Below are 12,416 nucleotides of genomic sequence, written 5' to 3'. Positions count from 1 at the left end.
TGTGGTCAGGGAAACTTTTAACTTTGAAACTTTCATAGGAATAGGCATTTTGCTTATCACCTACTGGAGATCTTTTCAATTCAGTGCTTTATTCATACGCCCCCCCCCCCCCCACCCTTTTTTTTTGCTGCAGCCGTTAAGAAAGATTATCTCCCTCCTTTCCTCAAATAAAAATAAATTTGCTTGATTGAAGAGTTGTTTGTTATGATTATGTTATGATCACGACTGCTTTCTGGCATCAGTGTTTTGAGCAAGTTCTCCCTGAGACGTGAACATTTAAAAGTGACATTTGCCAAGAACCGTAACCCATATTCTGAATTGGTGCTCTGCACTTAACCCATCCAAGTGTGCACACACACGCAGCAGTGAGAAGTGAACACCCACCCGAAGCAGTGAGCAGCTATATCCAGAGCCCGGGGACCAACTTGGAGGTTCAGTGGCTTGCTCAAGGGCACTTCAGCCATGGGTATTGAGTGTGGAAGAGAGTGCTATTCATTCACTCCCCACACACCTACAACTCCTGCCAGCATTGAGACTCGAAACCTATTACCCTCTACCGGACTGAAGCTGAGCCTGAGCCAGACGACTCCAGACTGAACCTTCGGCACAGCGCTCTGCAAACTCATACACCCGGTATAAATCGAGAATATATTTAAGTTTATTCATTTAACAGATGTTTTCATCTAAAGCTACTCCCAAATTAGCAAAACCACTAAAAGCAAATCATCTTAACTGTATATAACATTAATTTAGCGGATGTTTTTTACTTAAAACTACGTACAATGAAAATAGATATACGACAAAGCAAATGATTTTAATAAAATATCATTTAATTTAATGTAATATTTTATAATAGAATACTTTCATTCGAAACTACTTACAACTTAAAAACTACAACAAAGAAATTAATCTTAATTCAATATAATAAAATATACAATATAAAATGTTGCAAAAGCTAAATTACTATGGTGATTAATCTCAATAAAATAATTAAATTAAATTAAAAACATTGTGATGTATAATATTTACTTTTCATTATATTTAATCTTTTATATATTAATATATTTACATTTTCACTTAGTATGTGTAAGAAATTTATGGTAATAAATTTGGATGTATTAAGCAAATGCTTTTATTCAAAACTGCTTAAAACTAAGGAATGTAACCAAGAGATTAATCTTCATTCAACATAATATATGATATAAATATAATTTAAAGAGCCAGTAAGATGAAAATTTTAAGCTTCCTATCACTGTTTATAAGTCCTGTACATTAGGTTTAAATCCATCCAAGGTTAAAAAACATTGTCATTTTGTCAAAATATCATTTTAAAATTACCTCAATTCTCAGAGATCCCCAAACGGTTCGCGCGAAGCTGTTCAAAAGATTCAGTTTCCTTAAACCACACCTTTCGGTAGCATACTGTGTTCTGATTGGTCAACTAACATAGTCAGGTTTGATTGGTTGTTCCGCACACAACTTCACGGTAAACAATGCGTTAGCATCTCTTTGGGGTAAATTATGTCTTATTCCTCTCATCGCGAAGCAAACAGTGAAATAAAAAACTTGAACAGTCTCGCTGCTTTTTCTTCTGTGTGTGTGTATTCAAGCCGCGCGCTTCAGTTTGAATCTGAATAGTGCGTTCAGCGCGGGGGCGTGGTCACGTTAGATATAACGAAGGGAGACGTGAAAAACAGACATCGCGTTGTTTTCATATGGATTACTTTATCAGAGAATATCTGTTAGCAGCACTTGTTACACTTAATTTTAATGACATGTTTGTAAATGAAGATCAGCGCAGACAGGCTGCAGACAGCACACATACTGATAAGACGCTCAGGAGAAAACAAACACATAACTTCATAATCATACTTCGCGTTGTGATTTGGAGATGCTTGTTGGTCTAAATAAAGTTGGTAATGAACCCTCTTTTATAACGCTTTGTACTCACCAAGATTAGAAAAGCAGTAATCAGTGAAATGTTGTGAACACAACAAAAGGGATTTGTTGCACTGCTGTGGTATTGTGGTAAAAATGAATTTTAGCCATTGGTTCTTCTGATCTTCATTCTTTGGCAGTGAAAATAAAACAAACTTGCCTTTACAATTAAAAACACACTGTCTCCTCGACATGATGCTCTCACACCAACCAGAGCGTGTGTGTGTGTGTGTAGGGGGGAGGGGGGCAGGTCAGAGGTCAGTTTCTCTCAAGACGGTGGGCGGAGATTATTATGCAAAGTGTTCCTGGTGACGTACATAGAGATGGGCAAAAGATTTGAAATCTATAACGACTGGTTTCAGCGATTCAGAGTCGACTCCTTACTTTAGAAGCCAATAACTTTATAAATCGTGTAGTTTTTGGTTTAATTACTTTGCACATTGTTTACACAGATGTACAGCTACATCATACACTGTAATACAGCTAATTTTTGATTTCCCATCTGTGTGGCTCTTTAACAATCTACTTTCCCGGCCCTCTCCAGAATGATCTTCTCCAGAAGTTTGATGAGTTCATTGGGCAGATTGGCTGTCATGAACGCCTTCTCCATCACAGACACCTCCTCTGAATTCTGCGTCTCCGGCAGAGCCATCTAAACCACCTGTGCACACAACCTTTATCACTCATATACATAATAATCATAAACTTTTGTAGATATTTCCGGTCGGACTCGTGTCTGATCTATCAGCGGTGGTTTGTCTCCTGCAGTACTCCAGCCCAAAGATCTGGGCCCGTATTCATAAAGATTCTAAGATTCCTCTCAGAAAACTCTTAATTTAGCTTAAAAGCTTTTACATAGGAGTCTTAGCTTAAGAGCGATTCGGGACCGATCTGAGAGCAACTCTGAGCAAGGAAAAGACAAAAACTTTCATCTTAGTGAGGAGGCGGGGTTGACCCCGTTACTATGTATGACACAATCTTTTGAAGACTGTGATTGGTTGGTTGTCCGAGAAGGAAAAAAAGAGTGATTTTAAGTATAGGGTCTATTCTAATTCTCACTTTGAATTTACATGCGTAATTTTTCCAATTTGACTGTTCTCTCTCTCTCACACACACACATAATATGTGTGTAAATCCTTTTTTTTATTAACCATGCTTTTAATTTCCTATAAGGTATTTGATTGGCTTAGAATGATAAAAATTGTTCCACTCTTTCTAATTACAGTGATTGCTGTCCTTTTTAAGAGCGGTTTGAATGTTGGTTTTAATGTATCAAACATGGAATCAAACCAAGAAGGGCGAGAAAGTCAAACTGGACAGAGGAACAGTGTTTACTCTTAGCCCAGTTAGTGGATGAACACAAGGCTATTCTTAAAGGATAATTCGGGCCAGTTTTCACAGCAAGGGACAAGAAGCAGACAAGGGAGCGTATAGCACAAACTATTAACGGTTCATTCCCCCTGCTTGTGCGCATCTATGAGCCTGCTATATTCATAAATGCAGTTTTTTGAGCCTGCAAGGTGTGAATGTCCAGTGGAAATGAAATGATCTGCGACACGATAAGATGTTCTGAAAGTGCTGTAATTGTTTGTGTGATCACTCTGCTTACAGAAGGTTGTGAAAGACCCAAATAATCACTATTGCACTGTTGCATTTTCCCAGTTGCCAAATATCGTTATGTAGTGATTACTTTAATTTCAGGCGCTATGGCATTTCGCTGTGTCTGAGATGTTAGCACATCTTTAATAAAATGTCACAAACATGATCCCTGCACGATCTAATCTATAGCGTCTTATTAACTCCCTGTCATCCATTGTCTGCAACACATTTCTTCTGCTTCTTCATTTCTTCTGCCTTTTTCTCCTCTGCTAAAGAAACTCTTAAGCCTCTTAAAAGTCCTCGTCTGTGCTCCTAACAAGTTTGACTTTAAGACCTCTTTTAAGGGTTAAGATGCTTTCTGAATTACTTTTTTCTTTAATAGGATTTTTTCTCTAATTTTAAGAGTAAACGCCCACATTTCTAAGAATTTTCTTAGAATTTTGTCACTAGGAGCTACTTTTTGCATTAAGATTCTTTATGAATACGGGCTCAGGCCTTCAGTCAACGGGACACAGACTCACTCCCAGCGTCTGCCGCTAGAGGGCGACAGCAGTCAGAACAACACTACACAAGCTGAGTCAAATCAAGGCAAAATCACTGTACGATTATTATATAATTATTATTGATATTTTCAAAAATCAATGTGAAATGAAGGTGTGTAAAATAAAAGCACTCAAAATAAACGACTTCCTAAAACATAGAGTAAACAATGAATCGTTTTGTTATAAAAATAAACAAAATAAAAAACTCAATGTAAAATGAATATTATAATACAATCATTTAAAATAAAAATGCTCAAAATAAATCACTTACTAAAAGTTCAATAAATCATAAAATGTAAAATAAATTATTTTTAATAAATAATGTATTATTATTTTTTATTATTGAATTTTCACAAATAAAAATCTAACCAGAAATATAAAATTAATAAGATATTAAAAAATTTAATATAACAAAGCAAACGATTAAATCATAGATTTATGTGTTTTAAAAAACAAAGATAAAACAATTCATTCATAAAATTTAAAATAAAAGTAACAATAAAACACACAAATGGTTCAAATTAAACACCAAAAATTATTAAATGATAAGATTTTACTTTTAAATGAATAATGAAAAATAAAAACTGCACAATTAAATAATACAAATCTCCAATTAATAAATACTGAAACGATTTAAAATCTAAATAAGATTCAAAACATAAACTCAATGAAATGAAAAAAATAATAATGTAAAATTAAAATTGATAATTATAAAACTAATTAAAAAAAAGTCAGTATTTATATATATATAATAAATAAAAATAAAAATATATATAAAAATGTCAACTAAAATTTTAAAATAAATCTATTTTATTAGTTTACCTGCATGTCATGTGAGAGAACCATGAACATGTGAATGTGTCATCGTTCCTGAAATATTAACTCGAGCACTTCAAGTATATATTTTAGGTAATATATCTGTATTTTAAAATCACAATTGGTAATTCAAGCAATAAAGCATCAAGTGATAAATCAACTCTGGTGTTAATCAAGAGTCTCTGTTCTAACCAAACGTTAAGATTCAAGATATTTAGATATTATCTTGAATATTTTCAGCACATATATTAAGCTGTATATTAAACAGCTGTTTGGGTCACACACACGCTTCTGTCTGGGCTCTGAATGATTCACTGCTGAGAAACACAGACATGACCCAAACCTGCTGCTCGCTGACGGGAACACACTGCTTATGAAAGGACCTGGAGATACTGTATAGTACACACACACACACACACAGACGCACACAGAGACACACACACACACACACACAGAGACACACACACACACACACACTCACACACACACACACAGACACACACACACACACTGAGTCAGAGGAAACAGAGCTACAACTCTTTCCTCCCTTTTCTGCTCTCAGCATTACTGACTCCCTCAAACACACACACACACACACACACACACACACAGATCTGTGATGCTTGGTCTCTCTGTCTGGATGAGATCCTGAGACTGAACAAGAAACGTATGCTTTAAAATAAAAACTTATGTTTAGGTCACATTTTTGAAAAGCTGACACACATCACTTACGTTCAGACAAAAATACACTACTGCACTACTGTCAGAAAAGAAAAAAAATACATATATATTTCATTAAAATTATTTAAAAAAAATAAAAATGTGTGTATATATATATATATATATATATATATATATATATAAATTATATATATATATATATATATATATATATATATATATATATATATATATAATTTTTATTATATATAAAACACTTGCAAAAAAAATTTAATCATGTAAAAATTTTAAAATAAAAACATTGTCAAAAAAATGTAAATCATAAAACCTACATATTAAAATAATAATGACAAACAGTAAAATAAGATTAAAAAATAATTAAATTATAAAAAAGTCAAAATTAATAATTTCTAAAGTAAAAACATACAAAAAAATAAACATAAATAAAAAAACATAAAATGGAAATAATAAAAAAATACAATCAAAATAAAACACTTGCTAAAAATGTAATCATAAAAATGGCAAAATTAATAAATTTAAAGTAAAAGCACTTAAAGACCCTTTAAAAATTGTAAATCATAAAACTGTTATATTACAATAATAAAAAAGCAATCATAAGACACTTGCTAAAAATACATTAAATCATAAAAAAGTAAAAATTTATCATTTCTAAAGTAAAAACATTATAAATAAAACTTTCAATAATAAAATCATCAAATAAAAATTATTTTAAAATACGATCGAAATAAAACACTTACTAAAAATAATTAAATCATAAAATTTAAAATAAAGGACCAAAACTCAGGATTGTTGTTTTTTAAAATAAATGTTTTCTATTTAGCTTTAATATGTATTTTAGTTTAAGTTCTTAAACCTAAAAACTTGCCCTGTCAACTGAAATAAGCAGATGTCTTTTTGATCTTTTCATCATCAGAGTTTTATTAATCCTGAGATTGTCTTTTGACGATAGATGCATGCTTTAAAATGTGTTTTGCTGGAGATGAGGTCACACGAGTCGTTTGTTCCTCCAAATGAAGCGCACTACTGTCGGCTGAAAGATGTAAATACCTGTCTGCTGCTGATATAATTCATACACAGCTAATCTGATGATTTAATGCAAAGACTGTGAGGAAAGCGTTATGTGACGAGACTCATTTGAATGAAGCTGTCTGAGATCTACAAGCTCTCTACAGCTGCATACTTTTAAGAAAAATGAAAATGCTTTGACATAAACACACACACTCACACACTCACAGAGTCAACATTAGCAACAGCATTGAGCATCTACAGATATTTACAGAAAATTATAGACCTATGCTAAAACAAGAAAAATCATGTAAAACGTAATATAACATTAAAATGATTTTTTTTAATCGTCAAAATAAAATATGTACTTAAAATGAATGAGTTCATTAAAAAGTACAATTAAAATTAATAATTTAAAAAATGTAAAATGTAAAAAATAAATTCAAAAGACAATTAAAATAAAACACTTAATTTTAATTTAATTTAAACAATTAAATCATATAAATATAAAATTAAAATGAAAAATTAAAAAGCATTAAAAATAAAACACTAGCTAAAAAAATATTAAATCATAAAAATGTAAAAAGAAAAAATGTTTTATTATTATTACATTTTTTATCATTGTAAAATTGCAAATATATATATATATATATATATATATATATATATATATATATATATATATATATATATATATATATATATATATATATTCTTATGTCTTACCTTATTTATATAATTATTTAAATGGTTATTATTTATAATATATATATATAATAACCATTTAAATAATTATATAAATAAGGTAAGTTTTAAGAATATTAAAACTTACCTTACCAGATGTTCACTGATGGACTGCTGTGGATTATTGTGATGTTTTTATCAGACTCTCATTCTGACGGCACCCATTCACTGCAGAGAATCCATTGATGAGACACTGATGCAATGCTACATTTCTACAAACCTCATGAAGAAACAAACTCATCCTAATCTTTAATAACCTGAGGGATAAGTGATTTTCAGCAAATGTTTATTTTGGGGTGAACTACTCCTTTAAAGACGGTGCTATCTGAAGCCACACACGACAGAACTGTGCTGAATGTTTTATCTGTGAGGAAGGAGTAGCACATGTTTCATTTCTCAATTCGTTGTTTTACATACCATGCAGCTATACTGTGCAATTTATTATATAACAATGTCACAATGTGTCAATTTCCACCATGCTAGATAGTTGGGATTAAATGTCCACAAGCAGTGTGTTTCAACTAAACTAGCTCTAATTTGTATATAATTTAACCATTTGTATACGTTGTGTGCTTAATACGTTCAGTAAAAATACTTAGTATTTATACTTAGTATTATACTTACTATATTAGACAGCAACTTGTCTTTGTCATATTTCCCATGTTCCATCTTAGAAACATTGGCAAGCTACGAAACATGTTATCTGTTTCTGATGCAGAAAAGCTAGTTCATGCATTCATGACCTCTAGACTGGACTATTGTAATGCACTTCTAGGTGGTTGTCCTGCTTCTTCAATAAACAAGCTACAGGTCGTCCAAAATGCAGCAGCTAGAGTCCTTACGAGGTCAAGAAAATATGATCATATTACCCCAATTTTACAGTCTCTGCACTGGCTACCTATTAAATTCTGTATCAGTTACAAATTATCATTACTTACCTATAAGGCCCTAAATGGTTTAGCTCCAGCGTACCTAACTAGCCTTCTACCACGCTACAACCCATCACGCACCCTAAGGTCACAAAACGCTGGACTTTTGGTCGTTCCTAGGATAGCAAAGTCCACTAAAGGAGGTAGAGCTTTCTCTCATTTGGCTCCCAAACTTTGGAATAGCCTTCCTGATAATGTTCGGGTTCAGACACACTCTCTCTGTTTAAATCTAGATTAAAAACACATCTCTTTCGCCAAGCATTCGAATAATGTATCTTTTAAATTGTGAGTGTAGTTGCATCTGATCAAATGTGCTTTCTTATTCTTTAGCTTGGGTTAAACTAATTTTAGTTTGTTGGATCAGCAGCTATGCTAATGATGTCTGTATTTTGTTTCTATGTTTCGCCACGGGATTTACACAAGCTCCAGTCTGGATCCAGAACACCTGAGAAGAGATGATGCTGACCCTCAGAGGACCCCAGATGATGCTAACCTTGAATCAACAAACAGAACTAACAATTATTGCTACAAGTGTGACTGCATCATATAATAATTATTAATTAATAATATTAATAATGTTAATAGTCTGGCTGACTACGTCTTGTATTAATTTTTCTGAAAAATCCTGTCATATACACACAAACTGACAGTCACCACTTATAAGCTTATAATGTACTGTAATAATGGGGGGGGGGCGTTGCATGATACAGTAACTGTAATAATGGGGGGGCATTTTATAATACAGTAACTGTAATAATGGGGGGGGGCATTGCATGATACAGTAACTGTAATAATGGGGGGGGGCATTGCATGATACAGTAACTGTAAAAATGGGGGGGGCGCATTGCATGATACTGTAACTGTAATAACGGGGGGGGGGACATTGCATGATACAGTAACTGTAATAATGGGGGGGGCGCATTGCATGATACAGTAACTGTAATAATGGGGGGGGCGCATTGCATGATACAGTAACTGTAATAATGGGGGGGGGCGCATTGCATGATACAGTAACTGTAATAATGGGGGGGGCGCATTGCATGATACAGTAACTGTAATAATGGGGGGGCATTGCATGATACTGTAACTGTAATAATGGGGGGGGCGCATTGCATGATACAGTAACTGTAATAATGGGGGGGGGCGCATTGCATGATACAGTAACTGTAATAATGGGTGGGCATTGCATGATACAGTAACTGTAATAATGGGGGGGCGCATTGCATGATACAGTAACTGTAATAATGGGGGGGGCGCATTGCATGATACAGTAACTGTAATAATGGGGGGGCATTGCATGATACAGTAACTGTAATAATGGGGGGGGGGCGCATTGCATGATACAGTAACTGTAATAATGGGTGGGGGGCATTGCATGATACAGTAACTGTAATAATGGGGGGGGCGCATTGCATGATACAGTAACTGTAATAATGGGGGGGGGCGCATTGCATGATACAGTAACTGTAATAATGGGGGGGGCGCATTGCATGATACAGTAACTGTAATAATGGGGGGGCATTGCATGATACTGTAACTGTAATAATGGGGGGGGCGCATTGCATGATACAGTAACTGTAATAATGGGGGGGGGGGCGCATTGCATGATACAGTAACTGTAATAATGGGTGGGCATTGCATGATACAGTAACTGTAATAATGGGGGGGCGCATTGCATGATACAGTAACTGTAATAATGGGGGGGGCGCATTGCATGATACAGTAACTGTAATAATGGGGGGGCATTGCATGATACAGTAACTGTAATAATGGGGGGGGCGCATTGCATGATACAGTAACTGTAATAATGGGTGGGGGGCATTGCATGATACTGTAACTGTAATAATGGGTGGGGGGCATTGCATGATACTGTAACTGTAATAATGGGGGGGGGCGCATTGCATGATACAGTAACTGTAATAATGGGGGGGGGCGCATTGCATGATACAGTAACTGTAATAATGGGGGGGGCGCATTGCATGATACAGTAATTGTAATAATGGGGGGGCATTGCATGATACAGTAATTGTAATAATGGGTGGGGGGACATTGCATGATACAGTAACTGTAATAATGGGGGGGGCGCATTGCATGATACAGTAACTGTAATAATGGGTGGGGGGCGCATTGCATGATACAGTAACTGTAATAATGGGGGGGGGGACATTGCATGATACTGTAACTGTAATAATGGGGGGGGCGCATTGCATGATACAGTAACTGTAATAATGGGGGGGGGGACATTGCATGATACTGTAACTGTAATAATGGGGGGGGGCGCATTGCATGATACAGTAACTGTAATAATGGGGGGGGGGGACATTGCATGATACTGTAACTGTAATAATGGGGGGGGGCGCATTGCATGATACAGTAACTGTAATAATGGGGGGGGGGACATTGCATGATACTGTAACTGTAATAATGGGGGGGGCGCATTGCATGATACAGTAACTGTAATAATGGGGGGGGGGGACATTGCATGATACAGTAACTGTAATAATTCAAACGTAACTATGTAACATTTTCTGACTCGTCTTGGAACAATGCTACTTTGTAACAATCTCTTTACCTTCCCTATTTTCAATGTCAGGTGACTGTGTAACATGTAACGCAACTCTGTATTCTATGTTACATATGTATCAATCAAGTAACTCGTGCACGAGCGCAGCGCGCGGGCGAAGCCGCTGTTACACAGTTGCGTGTTTCCAGTTTGCTGTTTCAGGATCATCTGTAGAGTATTTGTTATTATTTTGAATTTATTTTTATATTTTCTGTCTGCTTAGTTTTTATTTTATTCATTTAGTTTCATTCATTTTTATTTTAAGTACAACTTTAACTTAACTATAACAAATAACACAACTGACTAACAATACATATAGGAACATTTCATATAATTTTTTTGTATTTGTTATTATTTTGAATGTATTTTTTAGATTCTCCGTCATTTTAATTAACTTTTTATGATTTTTTCTTTTTAAAAAGATGTCTGCTTAGTATTGTTTTATTGATTTATTTTTATTTTATTAAATTTTTACCACAACACATGACACAACTGAAATATTGACTGAAAGTTATATATATATATATATATATATATATATATATATATATATATATATATATATATATATATATATATATATATATACATATATATATATATACATATATATATATATTGTTTAGTTAACATTTATTTAAATTTACAAATGTTTACAATTATTATTTTTTAATTGTTTATTTAGTTTAAGTGGCAGGTTATTATTATTATTGTTTTTTCAGTAATTTAAGTCCTTCAAACTATAAAATATTCCTTTGGCATTAAACTGAAATATTTACTCAAAGACTGAAGGATTTTTACTGAATTGTTATATTTTAGGTAACATTTCTTTCATTAACAACTTAAAAATATATATATAATAAATATAAATATAATTTTAGTAAAATTTGTAGTTTTAGTAATTGAAGTACTTAAAGTAAACAAACAAAAATACTCCTTTGGCAACTCAAATATATACTGAAAGTATAACAGATAATTTGAATGTCTATTTATTTATTAATTTCAGATTTGGTTTTAGTAATTTAAGTTCTTCAACTAAACTAAACAATAATTTTACCAAAAGTATAACTAAATTTTTTTTTTCACGTTTCTGTTTATTTTATGAAATGTCTATTTAGTTTTATTATTTTTATTTCCATTTGTTTAGTTAGTTTTATTAATTTGAGTAAATTAGTGTGTTTCAGAATCAACCATCATCAAAAAAAATATTTCCAAAAAATATCATTTAAATTCATATATTTTAGTTAACATTTATTTCAATGAAGAAAGGTTTTGAATAGTTTCAGTTAACATTAAAGGGGGGTGAAATGCTCGTTTTCACTCAATATCCTGTTAATCTTGAGTACCTATAGAGTAGTACTGCATCCTTCATAACTCCAAAAAGTCATTAGTTTTATTATATTCATAAGAGAAAGATAGTCTGTACTGATTTTTCCCGGAAAAACACGACCGGCTGGAGGCGTGACGTGTGGGCGGAGCTAAAGAATCACTAGTGCCAGTAGGCTTTTGTGTTGAGAGCGTTTGGAAGTTGTGACATTACCTTGAGGACAAAACCAACCAAAATAAACCATGGCTAAC

Source organism: Carassius gibelio, chromosome A8 (genome assembly GCF_023724105.1).
Source record: "Carassius gibelio isolate Cgi1373 ecotype wild population from Czech Republic chromosome A8, carGib1.2-hapl.c, whole genome shotgun sequence".
Taxonomy (NCBI): Eukaryota; Metazoa; Chordata; class Actinopteri; order Cypriniformes; family Cyprinidae; genus Carassius; species Carassius gibelio.
The sequence above is the reverse complement of the archived record's forward strand: the minus strand, read 5'-3'. Positions refer to the sequence as shown.